The sequence below is a fragment of the Vombatus ursinus genome, unplaced genomic scaffold (genome assembly GCF_900497805.2).
Source record: "Vombatus ursinus unplaced genomic scaffold, bare-nosed wombat genome assembly UNPS02014811.1, whole genome shotgun sequence".
Taxonomy (NCBI): Eukaryota; Metazoa; Chordata; class Mammalia; order Diprotodontia; family Vombatidae; genus Vombatus; species Vombatus ursinus.
Window position 1 is genome coordinate 7,671,710 of NW_020954589.1, and position 22,602 is coordinate 7,694,311.

At 40.7% G+C, this 22,602-nt stretch overlaps 1 long non-coding RNA gene across 1 annotated transcript; it reads left to right on the top strand.

Moving 5' to 3' along the window:
• Window positions 1–17,108: 17,108 nt before the first annotated feature.
• Window positions 17,109–21,573, top strand: LOC114053339. The gene is made up of 3 exons (XR_003570371.1): window positions 17,109–17,220; window positions 17,326–17,421; window positions 21,189–21,573. It is a non-coding gene; the product is annotated as an uncharacterized LOC114053339 (long non-coding RNA).
• The last annotated feature ends 1,029 nt before the right edge of the window (window positions 21,574–22,602 follow it).

The following is a 22,602-nucleotide window of genomic DNA, read 5'->3' on the forward strand; positions in this document are numbered from 1 at the left end:
GCTGTCAGCCAGTGACATCAGCAGATGGTATAGAGAATAATGTAATCACACTTCTCTTGAGGCCTATCACAATAGTGCCAAGGAGAGTGATCTGCAGGGGGCCACAGCAGAGTCTAAAGGGACAGTGAAAATCATTTCACCCCCAACTACTCATATTAAAAATGTCTATGTGAATTTAATATGGAGCTTGGATTTCTTTTCTCCCTTTTTCTCTCAACTCTGCAGATGTGCAGTACAGGTGGGGGATTACTTGTCCTTCTCTGTCTACTTCTAGAGGTTGTGGGAAGTAGTTCCAGGCACTTTGAATAACTGTCCACACCCAGTTGTGACTCAGAGGGACTTATGGGGCTAGTGATACAATTAAAGAGAAATTGGGACGTGTTAGCAAGCTTCTAGAACTGTGAGAAATGCTCATTCAAATAGGGAAAACAATTCATGTTTGTCTGGAAAAAGGAGGATGTTAGATTTTAGAGTCAATGCTTTTGGCATCATGTTAGTAATAGAGACTCATTCAAATATGAAAAGGACGGAATATGTTCCTGATTCCTGAAAGAACTCTTACGTAAGGCCAGAGGGTGGTAGGACCTGAAAAGCATAAGAGAGGTGTCAGAGCTGGGGCAAACTTTTCTGGCACTGAATTTCAGCTATAAAACAGGAGAAACCGTGCCCCTTCCACAACAGGAATGCCCTAATGCACGTCCTTCTTCAATGCTAAGACAGAGTCTGTGACAGAAGAAAGATATAGCAGTGCCACCTGTTGGCAGATCCGTAGAAGTGCAGGTGGAGGCTCAAGGAAGATTTGCAGTGTACAGAAGCTGGTCAACTAACTGCAGGGAAAAATCAGTAATAGAGAGAGTGACTGTGAGCGCCTGAATATCCTTGGGTCCTCTGGGTAAAGGTGACTCACTAGCATTTGTGATTATTTTCCAAAAATAAAGCTTTTCTTGGATAAATTTAGTAAACTGTGCTTATAAGGAGAGTTATGATATCATGCTATGTGGTATCATATAGCAGGGTTCTTGTTTGCAATACCAGTGCCTTGAGAAGGAGCAGGGATAAGGATGAGGGCAGGAGGTAGGAGACCTCAGGAAGAAATCTCAGATCTCAGGACTCAAGGCCGGGCAGTAGCCAAGACCTGAGATACTATGAGACCATTGCTAGGGAGGCTGCTGCTAGGGGAGGGAACAAAGTAATGCTGAATCAGGGAGGCACTCACTTGAACCAGGCTTCTTGCCTCCAGGGACAAGAAGCTTATATCATATGTGAGGGTAACTTTCAATCTATACTTGTCTGTTCTGTTTGATTCCTTGCTGATATTTTAGTCCAAGTGGGCTAAATCTATGGACAACATCTAGAGCCTGGTCCTAGAGCAACTAGGTAGTGTAATGGATAGAGCTCTGGACCTGGAGTCAGGAAGACCTGAGTTCAAATCTAGCTGCGTGACCATGGGCAAGTCATTCAACTTCTCTCAGTTTCCTCACCCATAAAATGGGGGAAATAATAGCATCTGTTTCTCTCCCAAGGTGTTGTGAGGATAATATGATATAATGTTTGTAAAGCACTTGCAAACCTTTAAGCTCTATATAAATGGGTTAATGAGCTAGATGGAAAAAGGACTGAGGTTTTAAATTTTCGTTCACTAAAAGCTTGTGGTTAAATAATAATGTAAGTAAGCTGCTAAATTTAATATAATATTTGACGGTATTCATAGTGGATTGTCAAGATGTAATAGACCTTGCCTACACTCTTTGCCACTCGGAGCACATCTGCCATTTTCTGTTATTTGCACCACATTCACTTCAGGGATTGTTTGAAGAAACAATCTGAGACTGGAGAAGGGAAGCTCAAGGCACATCACAAGGATTGTTTTCAAAAAGCTTCTGTGGTAGTGATGTGGACCAGGGTGTAGACTTTTTCTGTATTATTCCAGAGAACAAAACTAGAACAAATGGATGGAAATAACATGGAGGTTCAATATAAAACTGAACTTCCTGACAATTAAGTAGCATTTTTATAGTGCTTTAAAGTTGGCAAAGCACCTTACAAATATTATATCATTTAATTCTTAAAACAATCCCATGAGGTAGGTACTATTATCATATCCCCACTTCACAGATGAAGATACTCAGACAGACAGGGTAAATGACGTGCTCAGGGACACACAGCTAATGCGCATCTGAGGCTAGATTTGAACTCAGATCTTCTCAAATCTAGGTTCAGTGCTCTATGACACTTATCCATCTAACACTAGATTTGTTTACCTCATGGAAGAGTTAGCCTCCTACCAGTGACACTGTCAAGTAAAGACTGAAGCATCTTCACTTCTCTCTATACATAAAGTTGACCTCAAAGTCTGTCACTTTGATGACTCACTAACCATTCATCCTCCCTCTGTCCCTTGGAATCTTTTCTCACACACAGACCTTTTGAGCATCTAGGTAAATGTATTCTCTGTTCTCCCTCCCTGGCACTCTCTGGACATGAGCAATGAAGTATGACCTATCTCAAAGTGCCAGATCTCCACTTGTCCAGAGCACGGCGTCTCTCCTCCTCTAAATTGGAGTTTGTCTTTGCCTGGAAAGGAAGTAGCATCCCCTATTACACTCCCAGCTGAAAAGTAAGGAACCTCTGAGATCCCAGTGCTGGAAATTCTGCTTTTCCTTACTTCACCATCTGATCCACATCATTCTTCACCTTCGTGCTTCAGAATTGTTGAGCACCCCTAGAGAAAGCTATGAAATCAAAGCTGATTATACCAACTTGTGATATATGGTATAATCCCATCTGGCCTCTTAGAAATCCTTTTACTCCCTTGACACCCTAGATCATTCCTGATAGTGACTCTTCCAAAGTGTTTCTGCTCTCTTCAAGCTCTAAACTACACATTTATAGCCTACTACTGAGCAACCAATCTCTCTGGGAAGTTTGAGGTGATTTCACTAAAGCTACCTAAACTTCCTTCATCTACTACTCATAACTTATCAGGAACATAACTCACTCTTTCTTTCTTCCCTCTTATCTCAGAGGAAAAGGTATTTCTATTTATCCTTCAGGCTGATCACTCATTTGTATGTACTCTGAATCCCATCCTACCTCACTACAGCAATCATAGCCACTTCATCTTTTGCATCCCCAGTATCTCCATCTCTACTGGCTATTTCCCATCTACTGAGCCCCTCAATGATGCTCAGATACTTACCTCTTTGCGTTTGTGCTCTCTCACTCTTTTTCTCAGACCACACTGTGAGTTCCTTCCTGAAGGGCAGGAATTTTTTTACTCACATCCATTTTACATACTGCATAGTTCGTCATAAGAATGCAATAGTTCTTCAAGATGTAAATGAAGAGCATAGCTCTACTTCATCTTATTGGAGTGAGATCAGGGATATTTGGGAATCCTGCTCTGCAACAGCAAGAGTTACTGCTCCAGTGATCTTGTAGGACTCATTGTTCCAGCTCTTTCCCAATATCTTCTCTCAGCAGGAAGGAAGGATATTGACTGCCCAACCTCCAGTCACTGCACAGGTATCTCAGCTCCTCCTGTTTTATACTGGGGCTCTCAGAGCTTCCTTACTTCTAAGGTGGGAATGTAACAGGGAATTCTGCTTCCTTTCCAGATAAAGAGAAACTCCAACTCAGAGGAGGAGAGACCACGCTCTGGACAAGTGGAGATCTGGCACAATGGTTCTTGGGGGACAGTATGTGATGACTCTTGGGACCTAGCAGAGACTAATATGGTTCATTAGCAGTTGGCCTGTGGCTCTGCTCTGGTTGTCCTGGAAGGACTTGCATTTGGCCCAGGAAATGGGACCATCTGATAGGATGAGGTGGAGTACAGAGGGAAGGAGTTCCCTCTGTAGGATTGCCCTGTAAGGCCCTGGGGGCAGCATGACTGTAGGCAGGAGAAGGATGTTGATGTCCAGGTGAGTGTGAGGACCATGGGATGGGGCTGGGATCTAGAGGGAGGACATGGGGATATGGGGATATGGGGATTCTCTTTATGAAGCCATGTACCAAGAGATCAATTACAACCTATCATGGAACAAAAAAGACCCTTTGAGAATCCCAGGTAAAGTAATCTGTGTTCTCCCTCCCTGGCACTCTCTGGATAGAAGCAATGAAGTGTGGCCCATCTCAAAATTCATAAAATTAGCATCTTCAGAAATCTCTCCTCAGCTCTGCCAGTCATGTCTCCAACATCTTAGCTCCTTGCAACCACTCTCTGCATGGGCAGGCTGGTCTAGTAGCTCCTTTCTTGGAGCCTCTGTGAGCTTTTAGCTTTGTTCCTGGAGGAGAAAAGCCCTAAGCTCCAAATGATCTGGGTGTAGATGGTGCACACAAAGAGAAAGAGAGAAGTTCCTTTTTCATTCTGGGTTCTAGTGACTGTTGTACTGTTCTAGAGTTCACACTAAGGTCAAGGTATGTTCTTATATTAAAGTTCAGTGACTCAATGCTCTTTATTCATTTCACTAAGAGATTGAGTGAGAAGAATCAATTCACATGACCCATACTAAGAATAAACTGATTTAGCGAACAGAGAAGTGGTTTATTAATCCACAATAATAGATTATTCTGGCAGGACATTGGATACCGGATATTGGTACAGGCAATCAATCCCTTTGGGCAGAGAATTCAACTCAGGAGACCAAGTTCAGATCAAGAACTTTCTTGGGGAGCAGAACTTTGGAGCAAATGACTTGGATGTTCCTAAAAGATAATTCCATTAATCATAGATGAATTGTTTTTCTATCCTCCAAGGACATTTTTGTCTATATGAACAATACCGAGCATTCCCCAGAGGGGCAGCCTCTCCCCAATCACTGCTGGGTACACAACTACCAAGTCTCATCTGCCCCTTTTCACATCCTCTTTTCCAGATTCCTTGCAGAATAGCACCCTTTTGGTATCAACCAATCAATAAGTATTCAATAAGAGAGGCTATGAAGAATGAAAAAATCCCTACTGGCAAGGAACTTCATGTTCTAATTGGAGAGATAAGTATGTAAGTATGCACATGTATATATGTGTGTATACACACATGTGCATATATATATACATGCATATACACACGTATATGTGTGTGGACACTTAAAAATAAAGTGTGCACATATAAAGCATGAATACAAAGTATACATCTGTATGCAACATAAAGTAAATAAATACAAATTATCACAACTTTAGGAAAATCACTTAGAGAGGAGGATGAAGTGGAGTGAGCAAAGATTTGAGGTAGGAAGACCAACCAGAAAGCTATGGCAATAGTCTAGACCCAAAACGATGAAGACCTGTATAAGCATGGTAGCCATTTGAGTGGAGAGAATGGGAAGTATTTCAGAAGTTTTGTAAAGATAGAAATAACAAAAATTGAAAACAGATTGGATACGTAACACGAGTGTGAGGAATTGTAGATGACACTGAGTTTGTGAGGCTGCGTGACTAGAAGTATGATAGTCTCCATGACAGCAAAAGGAAAGTCAGAAAGAAGGAAGGGTTTGGGGGGAAAATACCGAGTTCTGATTTGAATGTGTTGAGTTTGAGATGTCTATGGGACATCCAATTTATGACATCAGATTAAAGCTTTGGATTGTTATACACACATACATATATTCACATATATTTTCTTTCTTTTTTATTTATTTATTTTTCCCACTTAATAGTATTTTGTTTTTTCTAATTACTTGTAAAGAGAACTTCCAACATTAACTTTTATAAGATTTTAAATTCCAAATTTTTTTTCTCCTTCTCTCGTCATGCAATCTGATATAGGCTATACATGTGCAATCCTATTAGACATATTTCCACATTAGTCATCACATATATTTTCATACACATATATACACATATATGCACATATATTTCTTGAAATCATCTACATAGAGATGACAATTAAATTCACAGGAGCTGGTAAGAATATCTTTGCCTAGTGTACTACAAATCTAATTAAAAAGAGATTTACGGTGAAAAAGATGGAAGGGGGAAGATTGCCTATGTATATTCCCCAAGTAACTACAAAGAAGAAGGAGAAATAGCAGGTGAGACCCCCCTCCCCTCATCCCCAAATTCACTAGGGAAAAAACCCCCAATAGTGGTAAAGTCCATGGCTTCAATACGATACCACATCACACAATACAACACAACACAATACAATACAATACAACACAATACAATACAATACAATATAATGCAATACACATTTATTAAGCACTTACCATGATGCCATATACCATGCTGATTGCTGGGGTTACAAATAAGAAAAAGAAAAATAGTCCTTGCCTTCAAAGAGCTTATACTCTACTGAGGGAAGACAACACAGAAGAGAAAGCTAAAAAGAGGGGAAAGAGAACAAGGTACGATGATAGTGGATTCAAATTTGTATAGTGCAGCTGGTGGAAAATGAACATACTTCTGAGTCTACTTTAAATAGGAGCTTTGGGATCAGCTTTTTATTCTTCCTTCAGACCCTCCAATCAGAAGGACAGAAGCAACTTAGGGTATTGAAGATGTGTAAGTATCAAAGCTGATACAATCTCCCTAAGGATGAGCTGCAAATGTCCATATGAAAGTATGCAAAGGGTGGGGCAGTTAGGTGACACAGTGCACAGAGCACTGTTCCTGGAGTCAGGAGGACCTGAGTTCAAATCCAGCCTCAGACACTTGACACTTACTAGCTATGTGACCCAGGGCAAGTCACTTAACCCCATTGCCTAGCCCTCCACCCCCCCCCCCAAAAAAGCAAAGTGGAGGAAAGAGAATAACCATTTATGTAGCACTTACTATGTGCCAGGCACTGTGCTAAGCACTTTGTAAAAATCTCATTAGATCCTTACAACAATCCTGCAAGGTAAGTGCTGTTATTATTCCCATTTTACAGTTGAGGAAACTGAGACAGAGATCAAGTGGTTTGCCCAGAGCCACATAATAAGTATCTGAGGCTAGATTTGAACTCAGGTCTTCCTGACTCCAGGACTGGTGCTCTATTTATTGGCTCATTGGGAAATCAGGCTTTGATAAAGCCCATTGTGATTCAAATGTTGCTGCTTGACTATGCCTTAAACTCAAATCACTTTGGCTTTCACTAATTGGCTAATAATGGGCCCCAACCCAAACCTCAGTTGGTCATTGTTTGGCTCAGTGTAAGTATAAATAACAGTTGTTTCTGTTCCGACCAGAAACCCTGAGGGTCTTCCCCTGCCAGATTGATTTTTTTTTAAGTAGGTAAAAGAGGCCATTTTTTTGCCTCATTTCTTACCTAGCCTTAATCACTTACCTAGCTTTGCCTCAGACAAAATGAGACCTAGGAAAGATCTTAGCTTAAAAAGGCCAAGATCTCCTACTGCATCAGGGCCATCTCCAGTCACCCTGATCTATATCCTGCTGTTGGACCCAGATGGCTCTGGAGGAGAGAGTGAGGCTGGTGACTTTGCACTGCCCTGTTTCACTTAAATCCAATTCACTTGCATATCAGGACATCACCTTTGGGATGTCATTGGTCCTCTTCCAGAATGAAGGACAAAACAACAATAACAATAAATAAGAAACACTCTTAGAGGACCTAAGAAAAAGGAGTGACACTGACTTCATAAATATCACTGAGACTGTGTGGAATGAAAACCATGATAAGATCTTCTTATTCAAAAGAATCAGGATAAATACTGTGCCTGATGGCATTCCCATAGGAGGGGTGGTTTTGGATGTTAAGAAAATATGTTCATTTGAGTAAATCCTGCAAATAGAGGAGAGGAAGCGTGGTGATGAATAGTTGGATGAAGGTCAAATGAGACAGAAACTGAAGAGATTTTGTCAGTGAAATGTGTTACTGTCCACCTGGACAGGCAGAAGAAATGATAGGTGGAGAGTGTGGAAAATAGATCATAAGCCCAGCACAGAGGTAGAATAATGTATTGATAAGATGTTTCAATTTTCCATAGAATCTGCTGGATCTTGATCTCTCTCTCTTTCTCTCATTCAAACACAGCACCTAATGTTTTCTTGACTTGTGTAATGGGATTGTATTTTGATTTTCTTTGTATCCCTAGCACTTAACACATTACCTGACATATAGTAGGCACTTATTAAATTCTAGATGATTGATTATAATAGCAGACTAGGCCAATGAGTGTCTAGTCCTTGGAGCACACATGGAGTTACCCATTCTGGTAGGTTACACAGAATATATGCAACATTCTCTACTTATAGCTAATCCAACACAGGGAACTTTGGAGCACTGCCTTCTAGAAATGAGTGATTAAAGGTCTGGTGCTTTGTCATAACAAATTTTCTAATATGTGCCCCACCGCCACCACATACACACACCTCAATAATCTCTAGCAACTCCAGGATCAACTATCAAATCCTCTGTTTGGCTTTTAAAGCCCTTCACAATCTGCCCCCTTCCTATCTTTTCAGTCTTATATTGCATGAACTCTGCAATACATTGACTAACTGACTATCTTGCTGGCCTTTGAGTATGACACTGTGTCTCTCGACTTTGTGCCTTTTCACTGGCTCTCCTCCATTTCTGGAGTGTTCTCTTACATCTCCTCAGAATTCTGGCTTCATTCAAGACTAAGTTGAAAGGCCTTGGTTCTCCACCTCCCCACTCCTCACAAACTTCCACTACTAGTACCTTGTCTCTGAGATTATCTTTCATTTACATTGCATGTAATTATCTGCATGTTTCCTCTCTCCATTAAAATGTGAACTACTTAGGGGTAAAGATGGTGTTTTGGCCTTTCTTTGTAATCCACCAATGCTTTAGCACAATGTAATAAATAATTATTTATTTATTAATAATTGATTTTAAATAAATGATTTATAAATACTTGTTGATGGACTTGTTTACTGACTAAGCAAACACAGTGGTGGTGACTTCATGAGCTGTTCTTCTGGGATGGTTATTCTAGAAGCTGATGAGTGGAAGTGGGTGCTGTATTTCCTTATCTACAACCTATGTTGTTTGGAAATATGTGAAAACATACTTTAAAATATACGTAGAAGCAACTTTGAAGTTGCTTCAAATTATAAAATACCATTACTCCACCAAAGTTATGCATCTGTCAGCACACATAACTGTTCTAAGTGTGGTTTTAATCAGTCAGGCAAATTATAGACCCATTAACATCCTGCTCACTTTGGCACAGTTTTCTGTCAGTTATGGTACGTTGTGGGTATCTGTGGATAAATCAAGAACACAACTGAGTACTAAAGAAATGAATGCTAAATCTATCTTGATTTCAACATCATCAATCATTTAGGAGCTAAAGTCAACTGTGATCTTGTTGCTGTCAGGGTTAGAGGGAGGAAAGGGTATAGATATGTGAAAATGAAATTTACTTTTTTTTAATATTGCTAATAGTAGAAAACTCTGATTCTTAATTTGCTTCTGTTGTCCCTGAAAAAGAAAATAACATTTGGTGAAAAAAGAGTGGAATAAAAATAGCTATCAGGAAGTTGATAACCAAGATAAGTAAGGAGATGGTTATAGAACACCTGGCTGCTCTTGCTGGGTGGTGCAGTGGATAGAGCACTGGGCTTGGAATCACGAAAACTCCTCTTCCTGAGTTCAAATCCAGCCTCAGATACCTACTAGCTTTGTGTCCCTAGTCAAGTCACTGAATCCTGTTTGCCTCAGTTTCCTCATCTGTAAAGTGAGCTAGAGAAGGAAATGGCAAACCACTGCAGTATCTTTGCTAAGAAAACCCCAAATGGAGTCACAAAGAATCAGACACAACTGAAAAGCAACTGAACAACTGGCTCCCCTTAACGAATTAAAATAAGTTGGTATAGAAGAACTATTTCTGAGGTGCCAAAAGATTGTCACTGCTTAGCTGCTCTCAGTGATGTTTGAAATATCATTGAGATTGGGAGAGATATCACAGAGCTGAGAAGAGCCAATGTCCTGTTTTTTAAAAAGGAAGAAAATAGATTTTGAAAATGATAGGTCAATGAGCTTTCCCTTGATTCCTGGTAAAATTCTATGTTCAAATGTTAAAGAGATGCTTAGTTAATATCTAGAATAGGGAGCAGTGATCAGAAAGAGGTATGGTGCTCTGGGAGACATCTCCAAAAGTGGGGTAAATTTCTAGGGACTAACCATTAGCCCTTGCAAAATAAGTCTTTTCTTTTGTCAAAAAAACTGGAAAACTTTTTATTTTAGGTAGAGCAGGGTATTTGGGTGCAGTTTAGATGATTCCAATTTTGTTGGCAACATCTAATGCTTCATAATCTGGAACAGGTCAGACATAGGCCTTCTTCTTCCCATCAGGTCAGATCAGTGTGTTGACCTTGGCCACATTGATGTCATATAGATTCTTTACTGTCTGCTTGATCTGATGCTTTTTGGCCCTGACATCCACAATAAAGTCAAAGGTGTTGTTGTCTTCAGTCTTCTTCATAGCAGAATCAGTGGTCAAGGGAAACTTAATAATGGTATGGTGATCAAGCTATTTCTCCTAGGGGTGCTATTCCAAGGGCTAACTTTGAAGCCTCAATATTTTGGGTGGTTAGAAGGTGGGGATGATCAGATCTTCTTCTTTTTATGGCTATGGTCACCCTTCAATACCTCCTTCTTGGCTTTCAAGGCCTTGGACTTGTCTTATGTCTTGGGGAAAATGACTTTTTTTTGCCTTTGGCACCATTTTGGGCAAAAGGACCAAAATCAGTCTTGATAGAATAGTTGCATGCTTTGGACTGGGGCAGAGTTGAGAGTAAGCCTAAGTGGAACTGGGAAATGGAGTGAGGAGAGAGGGAGAAAAAAGAACCAGTGGTTACCACCTATCCTCCACTAGCAGAGAGCCACAGCTCAGGGAGCCAAAAAGCAGCTGGGCATAGCAGAACAGCTGTGAGGTAGGAGAGGCCATGGTAGAAGGCAGCAGGGTGGTTTTGCTTCCTTGGGACCACAGGAAGGAAAAAAAAAGATAATGTTAGCTATTGGAGAAATTTAATGGCTGCTCTAGGTGTCGCAAGTTTACCTGTGTGGCCAACACTCTGGTTAGATTGTCAATATTTTGTATGGAATTGTGTTGGAACTGAATTATTCTTATTCTACTCCTTCCCCTATCCACTTGCTTATTCATTAACAGGCATTCAATTGTGATATGTTTTCTTACTATGAGCTAAGCTGTTTCTTTATACTGACCTGTGTGCTTTCCTTCTGTAACATTTGGTCTGCAAAGACTTGTATTTGTGTCTATTCTAAATTGCAGCCTGAGACTTTGAGGGATGTGTTTGGTTGGATAGCTCACAGGTGTACAAGCTGGAAGTTCCCAAGTCCAGTTGAAGGGCTATATGTCCACTGGGGCTTAACAAGCCTTTATTTTGAGGGGTGGAGCCCAGATGGTGGAGTGAAGGCAGGGACTCACCTGAGTTCTCCCCCAAACACCTCCAAATACCAAATACCTTTAAATAATGACTCTAAACAAATTTAGGGCAGTACAGCCCATAAAAAGACATAGTGAAACAAATTTTCAGCCAAAGACAACCTTAGAACGTCAGCAAGAAAGGTGTGTCACACTGGGTGAGAGTGGAGCACAGTTCAACGCAAGCCACGCCAGCACTGTCCCGGCCCCAGCAAACCAGGAGCAGTGGCCAAATCAGCAATGGTAGTAGCTGTTTCTGGAGCTCTCAGCCCATAGATGGTATAGGGGGTTTTAACAACTGGTCAGGGCTTCTGCCTTGGAACTGTGAAGAGAATTCCCTCTCCACCACCACCGCAAGCTCCACCACACCAGCGCTTGTCCTTGCCCCAGGACCGCCATCCAGAACCATAACACAGGTCCAAGCATGGGCAAAGCAAGAGAATCCTGCCTCAGTGCCAGCAAATAGATCCCTGCAATCCCCCTCTGATCAGCCGCTTGATCCCCCCTCCACCTGTGGGCCAAGAGCTTTGGAAGCAGCTGCCACCCTGGGGCTGCACCAGAACTTGGGCCAGACCGAGCTCCTCTCTCAACGTGGTCAGAGAGACTTTTCCTACTGACCTCCTAAGTTGTCTTTGGCGTTTGTGGGTTGAGAAGTCTGGAAACCACCACAGCTGCCTGTGATTCAGCCCTCTGAGGCCTGCTCCAGGTTTGCTGAGGTGCCCAGGCAGAACTGTGCTCCTCTCCCAGCATGGCACAACAGATCTTTCCAATCAACCATCCAGGTTGTCTTGGGCTGGAAATTTGCTTCACTCTGTCTTTGGTTCTGCTGCTCTCAAATTTGTTTAGAGCCATTTTTTACAGGTATTTGGAGGAGTTTGGGGGAGAGCTCAAGCAAGTCACTGCTTTTACTCTGCCATCTTGGCTCCATCCTCTATCGATATTTTTTAAAAGCAACAATAAAACTTAAAAAAAAAAGGTTTAGCTGCTATTGTGTCTTTAAAAAAAAAAGGTTGGTTGATCTCACTGGCTGAAGAGCATCTAGGTCTAGACAAATAAATTGGAATTGATGCCTTTCCATGAGCCATGTTGTGCAAAACATCATATATTTGCTAGTTCAAAACCACTGACTCTGGAAGATACTGAGGCAGTGGCTGAGGATGAGATTAATGTCCAAACAAAGTCTACTGAACTTCTGCTTTGAAAAGATTAGCCCAATAGTGAAGTTACTCCTTGCCTAGACATTTTTTGGCCCTTTCATCTACAGATCCAGATCCATGGATGACCAGGAATACTAATTTATTTCCCAACCAGCTACACTCATACTGAATTTCTCTGAACTCTCCACCAGGCCCCAGGAACCTCATCATTGGGAAATCTTGTCATCCTGCAAGATCCAATCAGCCTTGGTCTTCATTATTGTTGTTAAGTCATTTCCAACTATTCATGACCCAATTTAGGGTTTACTTGGCAAAGTACTGGAGTGGTTTGTCATTTTTTTCTCCAGCTCATTTTATAGGTAAGGAAACTGAGGCAAAGAGTTAAGTGACTTATCTAGGATCACACAGGTATTAAGTTTCTGAAGTTGGATTTGAACTCATGAAGATGAGTCTTCCTGACTCTAGGCCTGGTGCTCTATCCATTGCACCACCTAGCTGCCCCCTTGGTATTCTCATACCTCATCAGTAATTTCTTTCCATTTGATTGGAAGGCAGAACCATGAACTCCTCAATCTCCATTTAAAGAGTGGGGCACAGGATGGAATTTCTTCATTTCCCAGCCCATACACTACTTTTGGACTTCCTTTGCTTCTCCACCATGCACCACCCTGTATTTTTTCATATTTTTATCTCCAGTGCTTAGAACAATGCCTCACACATTGATTTATACCTAAAAAACTGTAGTAAATGATAGGAACTGCAGGTCAGTTACAATAATTTAATTCCAAACATTCTCCAAGATATCCATATCTTTACAGACATTCATCCTGGGGCATCCTTGGAGGTGTTCATTCAACGTTCCACTGGAATCAGTGATACCCACAGGTAGCATCCTGTAAAGAAAAGGGCAATGGGAATTGAGATTTCTCAGGCAGTGTGGAACACTGGGAAAATACTTCTAAGTCTGGAGTCAAAGAACCTGGGATCATGTCTGGGCTCTGCCTGCATGACTTCTGGAAATACACATAGCTTCTCCGACTATAGTTCTTTTATCTGTAAGATGACTGAGTGGAGAGAGATGACCCCTGAAGTCTCTTCCAGCTCTGAAGCTGTGGGTTCTAATTCTGTCTGTGCCTAATTTCAAGTTATGACCCTCCCACTTACTAGCTGTGTGATTTTGGGTGTCCCTGAGCCCCTCAGGCCCTCAACTTCTTTCTCTGTATGTCTGTCTAAGATAGGTGTGTCCACATGGGTCAACCAAGGGTATAGATACAGTTTGTGGGTGGTACAGATAATATCTCGGCAATCTGTTCTGCCACTAAAGAAAAGAGAAGATGCAGGGGCTGTCTCTATATTCCTAACAAGCTAGCTGGAGGGGAGGAAGGATGGGAAGGGTAGGTAGGCCCCAGGAGTGTTGTGAGGCTGGGTACTCTTTTCTCTAGTCTGCAAGAGATATATTAGACTAAAATCATGTCTGTCCCCCTCAAATATGTCTTGTCTAGGGTTGTGCTGTTCAAGGCTTGGGAAAAAAAGTTGCTTCCCTGGTTAGTCTTAAGGGGGAAGGGTGACCCTTACCTTGCTTATATTCCCCAGCTTAGCTGCTTCCCATCAAAATATTATTATACGAAAATCTACTTAAAATAGTAGATAGTAAGTAAATCCATAAATCTAAGTAACTAGCAGACAGAATTTGGAGAAATTGTGCTTAATAGAATATGCAAAAGGACACACCCCTTTGTAGAAGTGAGAGGTCTGCAGGTGGGGTATATTGCCCAAATTTTCATATTTTCTCGATGTACTGATAAGTTGTGCTAATCTTTCCCCTCTTCTCTTTCTACATTTTTTTCTTTAGAAACTATTATTTGTTTTATGGGACATTCTGGGAAGATGAGGGTATGGATGCTGGGGGGTGGTATTTTAGTACCACCAAAAAAAATGACATCAATAGAAATTGATTTTTTTAAATAAAGTTACACAAAGTTTGGGGGCTCTGCCAGAGCCTTTTCAGTCTTTGTGGGGTGATACTCATGGCAGAGGCATTATAGTTTGAGGAATTGACAATAATCTCCTCAACTCTGATTCCACTTAGCTCTTTGATAATTTGTCTAAATGGATTTCTTGGGATGACTTAAAAAGAGATGACCAGAGACCAAGGTATGTGATTTTAAGCAATTTTAGACTTGCTTAATTAAGAGTTTATACAAAGGATTTGTTGTTTAATCATTTCATTTGTGTCTAAATCTTTGTGACTACATTTAAGGTTTTCTTGGCAGAGATATGGAGTGGTTTGCCATTTCCTTCTCTAGCTCATTTTACAAATGAGGAAACTGAGGTAAACTGGGTTAAATGACTTGGCTAGGGTCACACACACACAGCTAGTAAGTGTCTGAGGCCAGATTTGAACTCAAGAAGAAGAGTCTTCCTGACTTCAGGCCCAGAGCTCTATCCACTGCTAAGCAAAGGCTATGAGAGGACAAAGAATTGAAAGGATTAGTAATGCAGTCTTCAGAACTTCTAGCTTTTCCTGGCTGCCTGGCTATATGTGGCTGCAGTATTAGTAGACTGCTACAATTGAGGAGCCACATAGCTCCAAAAATCCAGACCAGTAGATGGCAGTAGAGGACCAAAGAGAGATCATAGCAACCAAACACTGGCAAGATGGCAGCAGAGAACAGTATGGTCCAGTGAAAAAACATCAGAGGATCCAACCTCAAAGGACAAAGCAGCTCTTCTGATGTTATCATTGTAGAGCTGCACCTAAACATAACAAGGGAGGACTTTGGCAGCTGTGCAATATGGAAGGGGTGACCTGTCCCTGGGTATGTGTATGCCCTGGTCACATGTGTTCCTAAGCCATGGGATTTCCAGAATATATTCTCTTCTCCCATTATTGGTATAGTAACTTGTAGGGGCAGCTAGGTAGTACAATGGATAGAGCACCAGGCCAGGTGTTAGGAAGATCTGAGTTCAAATCTGGCCTCAGACACTTACTATAGGTGTGACCCTGGGCAAGTCACTATTTGCCTCAGTTTCCTCACCTGCAAAATGAGCTGGAGAAGGAAATGGCAAACTATTCCAGTATCTTTGCCAAAAAAACTCCACAGACAAATGCATGGGGTCACTTAGAGTCATATGACTGAATGACTCAGCAACAATATAGTCCTATGTGGATGGGGAGATCTTTCTTGTCACTTATAATGTTATGCTGATTAATTAAATGTCTTTTGATTTGAACAATTATGTCTTGTGATATTTCTACTTTTTTTAGAGTTAAGAACTATGGTCTGGGATCTGCCCCACAAAATGCCTCAAACCTGGGATATCTTTCAGGGTGTTCACATGTGAGTAGGGTTGACATTATATATCCTTACCAAACATAGCTGAATTAACAGGAAAACACCATAGAATCATAAGGAAAAAAAGTGTCCCTTCTTCATTTGGCACTTCCTACAGAAGCCGTAGGCATAATTCCTAGGAAGAACTGACCAGTTTTTTTTGTTTTTGTTTTTTTTTATTAATAGGGACAACATTTCAAAATCTAAGCTCATCCAGTGATGATGGACATCACAGCCAAGTTCATTGTAAAGTGCCAAAGTGTATCCAAGTGCACATATCCTATAAATAATCAGAAATGTAGGACTATGGTTCAGCTGAGAGGTTGGGGATAAAAATCTAGTTCTGGAAGTTCACTGCATAGAGGTGATTGTGGAAGTAACTAGAATGAATCAGCAAGGTCAAGGGATGGATTTGGAGGGGGGATAGGGAAACTGCTTAGCTTGGGAGAGAAAGAACTTGGGTTTGAATTCTTTTGGTGGGTATTTACATACCTGGGTGACTTTGGACAAGGATCTTAATCTTTTTGTTTCCACATATGGAAAATGTAGCCTTTGTTTCATAGCCTTTATTTCCTTATATGGAAAATGTTGAAGTAAAAGTTTCCTAATTATTGTATGAAAGTGTTGTGAGGATCCACTTAGTTACTGTATGCAAAACACCTTTAAACTGGTACCAAGTATGTATAAATTATTTTTATTATGAGATGAATGAACAAAGCATTTACTAAGTGCTTATAATGTGCAAAGCTCTGGGAATACACATAGAAAAGTAAGACAGTCTCCGTCCTCAGCGATCCCACATTCTGCTGGGATGCCTTTTTGATAACAGAAGGGAAAGAAAGGCTAAAGATATCAGACAAGGAAAAGACAAATAATCATTTGTCATTTAGGAGGTTGTAAGGGATTGGACCTAATAAGCTTATTTCTTCTACAAAGAATTTTGTAGAATTTCTTCTATAAAAATTTTCTTCTATAAACTTCTGCAAAGAAGTTTCCTAGCAGGCCTTTCACAACAATTTGCTGCCTGGAGACAGATTACACAGCTCAGCTTTAAGGCCTATTGGTTCCTCTCTCAGCGTACAATCCTCAGTTTAGTTGTTTCAGTAGTGCTCAACTCTTTATGACCCCATTTTTCTTCATTTTGGGGGTTTTTTTTGGCAAATATATTGGAGTGGTTTGTCATTTCTTTTTCCAGCTCATTTTATATGAGAAAACTGAGGCAAACAGGATTAAGTGACTTGCCCAGGGTGATATGGCTAGTAAGTGTCTAAGGTTGGATTTGAACTCAGATGTTCCTGACTTTAGGTCTGGCACTCTAACCATGGTGCCACTCAACTACCCCAGCTAAGGAGACTTAGAAATGCCAGAGAGGTAATTTTTCTCTAACAAGTGGAGTGCTACATCCTATTGATTGGGTAAGGGCTATCTATCCTGTTGTTTCTTCACTCCCTTTATTCTTTCTCATTTCTGACATAGTGTGTGTTTGGGTCTTTGCTGGCTGCTGGACAGATGTTCTGATGACATTGATGGTGCTGAGCCTCCCAGGATGTCTCAGTAGCAGGGATATCCAAGGTAAATGCAGAGGTGTTGTTCCCTAGATATTCTAAGCTGAGGATAAGGTCCCTGGGCTCCCAAGAAGGGGGTAGAAAGCCCTTGCAGTATGGAGCAGAGACTGTAGGTAGTACTGTGTGGGATTTCCTTCCTTTCACAACAAAGTGAGTATTTGTGGTAAATGACAGGTAGCTATATCCATTCCCAAAGACACCAATGCCATACTCAGGCTAGTCTGGGATAAACGTGTGTTTCTGGGTTAAGTAACAAGGTAGTGGGTCTGAGGTGGATTGTTTGAAGACTGATCAGGTTCCTATGAAAGAATTTCTCTCTCCCTTGGACTACAGAGGCTGTAGCTTTTTAATTGGTCAGCCCAATTTTGGTGTTTTCTCTCTCCAGTTCGTTGTTCACACATTTGTCAAATCCTCTTCCAAAGCTAGAAGTATCACAATATCACTCACATCCTCACAAAACTTCCGTGGTTTCCCATTGTCTCTAGGATAAATGACAAATTCCTCAGCCAGACATTTAAATCCCGTTTGGAGTTTTCTTAGCAAAGATACTGGAGTGGTTTACAAGTTCCTTCTCCAGCTCATTTTACACGAGGAAACTGGCAAACAAGATTAAGTGGCTTATCCAGGGTCACACAGCTAATAAGTGTCTGAGGCCAGATTTGAACTCACAAAGATGAGTTTTCCTGATTTCAGGTCACTAGCTGCCCCCCCTACCACAAGAGCTTAGCATGAATCTTAAGGTTTAGATCAGGGATGACCTTGTCCAATTCTTTCCCTGTGTCTGTGTGTGCTTAAACTTTAATTACTCTCTCTAACCACAAAGGAAAGAAGGAATTCCACTCCAGGCTGGAACGCAGACTCCCAAAAGAACTGAAACTTAGGTAGGAAGGAACAAACCTGTCCAGTGGCCCAGAGGATAGCATGTTAGGACAAGGGAACCACTCCAAGATTGTTTTTTCTCAGTCAGTTCTGGGCTGTTCCAACCACCATGGCCTAGTCCACTCAGCCCCAAAATTTGAACTTCTAGGGATCTGATATATTTCCTATTGTCACTAGCCTTCTGACTGAGTTTCTGTTGTGTTTGATTATGAAAGTTGTTGTTGTTGTTGTTGTTGAATTGTTTCAGTTGTGTCTGACTCTTCATGATCCCATTTGGGGTTTTCTTGGAAAAGATACTGGAGTGGTCTGCCATTTCCTTCTCCAGCTCATTTTACAAATGAAGAAACTGAGGCAAACACAGTTAAGTGACTTGTCCATGGTCATACAGTTAGTAAGTGTCTGAGGCCAGATTTGAACTCAAGAAGATGAGTCTTCCTGACTCCAGAACACTCTATTTAATGTGCCACCTATCTGTCCTAGCGCCTAGTAAAAGGGATTGAAACCTGACAATTAATGAGTTTGTATCCCACCATTCAAAAGCCTGAGTAGGCCAGATGTTACAGACAGAACAGCACTGATGCCCCAAGGTACAAGCAGCAGCCTCTAAGAATGACCTTCAGGACCCCAGTTCAGTGAAGGATTCATCTATCAGCAATGGCAACTTTGGACATGAAATTGACAAAAACAATGCTATGTAGGCAGCTCCGTAGTGCAGTGGATAGGGTATTGGGCCTGGAGTCAGGAAGTCCTGAGTTCAAATCCATTCTCAGATACTGACTAGCTATGTGGCCCTGGGCAAGTCACTTAACCTCTATTTGTCTCAGTTTCCTTATCTGTAAAATGGAGAATAATAGCACCTACCTCCCAGGGTTGTTGTAAGAATCAAATGAGATAGTAATTATAAAACGCTTATCAGTAGTATGTGCTATATAAATGTAGGCTATTACTATCGTTCTTATCAAACAAAGCTAAATTTTGGCCTTACTCTCTCAGAGATACAGGTGGTGTGGGGAAGAATATGCCCTGGAGGTATTGGGGAAAACATCTATATTTTGTTCTTGCTATATTTTTGAAGTAAATACCCTTTTGTAAAAGCCAAATGATGTTAGGTCATTAAGTGGAACTGGGATGCTTTTCATGTTCTTAACTATGGAAAGAACACAGGTGATGGGAGCTTGACTTGAAGGCATAGTGAAGAGATATCTCCAACACCTTAGGATATCTGAGAACCCTAATGGGGAGATAGAGCCTGCCTGGCCTTGAGGAAGTGAGGCCAGGGCAAACAGGCTACATAGCCATTGTTGCTCCCTTATTTTACTGAGGAGTTGGTTTTTTGAACCTAAATATAAGACTTTTTATTTATTCTCATTAAATTTAATCTGACCAGATTTAAAGACTCATTTTTAACTCTGATCTTCCAATGAAGCTGTGTCCATGAGAATACCATAATACCATAGTCTCTAGTGAATTATGTTGATGTTTCCCCAAAGGGTAGTGGAGAGTATTCATAGGCACGAATAGACTGCAGCATCTTCCTAAAGAATTATTCATACGAAGTAGTATCAATTATAACCAGCAATTATGGCATTGTGAAGAACAAAGTTGGTTCCTCCTCACTTGCAAGAAAGAGGTCCTCCTAGAACACATCCATCTCCTCACACTGAGGCGGCTCAGGTCCTCCTTTTTGATCTCCATCTCTACTTCCCTCTCCCTTTGTCAAAAGGTGAAAACTGTTCCTACTGCACCTGTTCAAATAGATCCAGTTTGCTAGAGATCAAAGAGAAAAATTTGGTTTTTGCCAAGGGTAGAATTTTTCCAAATTCACATAGATTCTCTTCTCTGCAAGTTTGGAGAGCTAAACAAATAATAGATTATTCTTATTTGTTATTAATAAAATTATCTAGCTGCTCAGAGAGAGGGCAATCATATTCCAGCAACAAGTCATCTGAGTTCTCTTTGGTTTTGTTTTGGCAAAATGAAGGCTGACTATTGAGCTAGACTTCTATGCTCAGTCCTTTGTTTTGGAATCCATGCTTTGAGATATCTTCAGTGACCCGATCTCCATAGTGGCTACTTTCCTGCACATCTCTCCAATTCCACTTCCTCTCAAACAGAGCAATCTCTTTTCTTTTTAAGAAATATTCCACTCTGTTCCCTTTCTGTTCAGAATTTGTGATGATTCCTGCAGTCTTCTTGGAGGTGGGGGTGGGAGAGAATACAATTCCCAAGATACTTAAGTTAAGGATAGGACTCTGACCTCACCAGTAAAATAGCTAGCCCCGATAACATTGGATGTTTTCAGAGAAGTGCATGAATGGAAATGGAAAAAGGCCTATAATGCAGTGAGAGTAAGAAATAACCAATACACAATTTCCATGTTCCATTGGCACCAAAGCAGTAACAAATTATCTAGACTCCCTTTGGAAGATTTATGGGAAGTCACATTTAAGAGTTACACAGTGTGAAAAGTCAAGGATTGGGTTGTGATCTGCATCTTTAAAGGGAACACCCACATATACAACATAAGGTACTGTTTCTTTCATATAGGGAAATTTTATGTTGGGGGGGGAGGTGAAAGAGCAGAAAAAGAACATCCAGGTAAGGAAAGCAGCTACAGAAAGTTCTTTTTCTAATTTTATTTTTAATTTATGAAATAAAACAAGTAATTCCATAACATAGTATAATAAAAGATAATTGCATATGAAACTGCAAAGCTATTATATACAACTTGCTATTCCTTTTAAATATATAATAAAGTTATCTTGTAGGTTTCTTTGTTTTCCTTTTTTTCTTCTCTCCCCCCACCCTAGAGATGGTATTATGAAGGGAATTATGATTTTTATAATAATCGATATGATATGTGCAATAAATATACTAATAGATCACATTTTTCAGAATTGCCTTTCTTGTGAGTCAGACTCACAATGCAGCTTGAATTAATTGATCGATCAAACTTTGGCAACGCTCACAATCACTAGTATCCTTCTGCCTGTGCATGTACCTGAAGTGAAGCGAATCCTGTACCAGTCACAGAACTCTGGTCTTGTGACCCAGCAAGTAAAGACCCTCAAGGACTCGAGCAACATTGTTTCCACTGGACTCCAGAATTGTTGTATTGTCTTCTATCTGTGGGTTTGTGTGGGAAATTGCTCAAGCCAGGGAAAACATTGTTTGTAATCCACCTTCCCCACTCCCTTCCCACTTGTGATTTATGTATATAATCTCTGTCCTCCTTCAGCAAGGTGGAATTCTGATTGGGAGAATTCCCGATTTACAAATCTGTTCCTCATAATGAAACTAATTGATTAAACAGCTACCTGATTACTGATGGTTGTTTCATCATTCTCGGGTTAGAGACTGGCTCAGTAAAATTCTGTTAACCTTAATTGGTGTCAGAAGTTTTTAAGAGGTGGACATAGAAGGGAAGCTTTGAGCTCTCCAGTATGGGGGGACAAGGGACAGGAACCTCTGGATTTTTTCCAGAGTCCCAACTCACCTAGTCTGGCAGGTTCAGTTGTCACTCTCACTCCGCTGGGATCAGCCTTTGATCAAGACCACCTTTGACTGTGAGGAATGTTCTTGGGACCTTTTCTTTGCCCCGATTACTCTGTTAAGGCCTGTTGTGCACAGATTTGGCTTATAATGCAGAGGTGTCTATGGCCTGTGGTTTTTCTCTTCTCTCTTTTGTAAAGACAGTCTGAGCTATGGACTGCAGGATTTTATTTCCACACACGGTAAAATTTTTTTTGTGTAAGAGTTGCTTGCATGGTTGCTTTTGTGTGCAGTTAAACCGGTTGAAATTAACATTTTAATTGCATGCTCGATAAGAACTGTGGAATGTTTAATTCTATAATTCAAGTGAATTGTTAGCACAGTGTGGAATACTTGTATTTGTGTGCTTGTATTTTTTGCATTTGTGTTGTTATATCCCTTTATAGTGTATTTTTGTTTTTGTATTTTGTGTACTTGTTAGTTAAGTGGTGTTATTATCTTTGAGTGTACTCAACTACCTAAAATATACCCACCTTTAACCAAAAGACTTTATCAGTTCCCCAGTTTCTATGTTCCTTTTCAAAGTACAAGCCAAAGACTAACATGACAAAACAGGAAAATGATAAATGTTGGAGAAGGTGTGGGAAAGTTGGAACACTAATGCATTGTTGGTGGAGTTGTGAACTGATCCAACCATTCTGGAGAGCAATTTGGAACTATGCCAAAAGGGCTATAAAAATGTGCATACCTTTTGACCCAGCAATACCACTTCTAGGTCTGTATCCCAAAGAGATCATAAAAACAGGGAAAAGACCCA